The 1,138-nt window shown below is 34.6% G+C and overlaps 1 long non-coding RNA gene across 2 annotated transcripts in view; it reads left to right on the forward strand.

Moving 5' to 3' along the window:
- The first annotated feature begins 306 nt into the window (after window positions 1-306).
- The window catches only part of LOC128247053 (uncharacterized), a 490,960-nt gene continuing 490,128 nt past the window's right edge, over window positions 307-1,138 (forward strand). For both annotated transcript variants that reach the window (XR_008263494.1, XR_008263493.1), the window contains exon 1: window positions 307-836. This is a non-coding gene — a long non-coding RNA (uncharacterized LOC128247053). The remainder of the gene's footprint in view (window positions 837-1,138) is intronic.

The raw sequence follows: 1,138 nt of genomic DNA on the forward strand, positions 1-1,138 counted from the left end.
CTCTCTCTCTCTCTCTCTCTCTCTCTCTCTCTCTCTCTCTCTCTCTCAGTCTCTCTCTGTTTTACACACAAACGTATATGTATTATATGTATTATATGTATTATATATATATATATATATATGTGAGTTGGATGAGTATGAATATGCATCACACAGACACTTATACATAAGCTGAACGGACAGTCGCAACAACACACACAAACACGCACACAAACACACACAAACACACACACACACACACACATATGATTATGCGTGTGTGTTTATACATAGTTATTTTCTTGTTCTTAACTATGATTTTTTTTTTCTATTTAGATCTGCAACATTTTTTTTTGTAATTCATATCCTATTCTTCGTTTGTTTTTTTGTTTTTTTTTTAATGTTCGTAAAATAACCTCACTTATGATTCGATAAACAATTTCGAAATATTCCCTGCACAATAATTTCATAACTTCTATAATATCAGACAACAGCCGCCACCCCCACCCCCACTCCCAAAAAATGAAGAGAACAGACAAAAAATAAATATGTATGCAAAAGTAACGCATGACCCACACATACACAATGACTCCCAACCTTCATCTCACTCTCTCACCTTCTCTCTCTTTCTCTCTCCACCCTCCCTCTATCTCTCTCTCTCTCTCTCTCTCCCACACACACTCACAGAAATGCTCTCAAACATATAAGCACATACATACGCATATTCACTCACACTCACACACACACTAATATACGCAAGCGAAACAAACCAGCTGACATCGAGGACAAGCTGCCATCGCATCGACTCAAAATTTCCACGTATTGTACAGACAGGCCTCCATCCACTGTGTTATACTGTAAGTATTACTTTTACTCATTGTTTTATATACCAAGTGGTTTTTGTTGTTCTTTTTTAATTGCTGTCAAAATTTTCATTCTTCTTTTATACTAATTGATAACCTTTTTGCGTTACTTAGAAAAATAAGTTTACGAATGGAGAACTCAATATTATACATTGAGTAATATATTTATAAAATGTCAGTTCACTTAATAACCCATTACTCAGGGCTCCATACCTGAAAGCAATGTTCAGATGAGCTTCCGTGTGCGTGTGTGCGCGTATATATATATATATATATATATATATATATATATATAT

This window comes from Octopus bimaculoides, chromosome 2 (assembly GCF_001194135.2).
Source record: "Octopus bimaculoides isolate UCB-OBI-ISO-001 chromosome 2, ASM119413v2, whole genome shotgun sequence".
Lineage (NCBI taxonomy): Eukaryota > Metazoa > Mollusca > Cephalopoda > Octopoda > Octopodidae > Octopus > Octopus bimaculoides.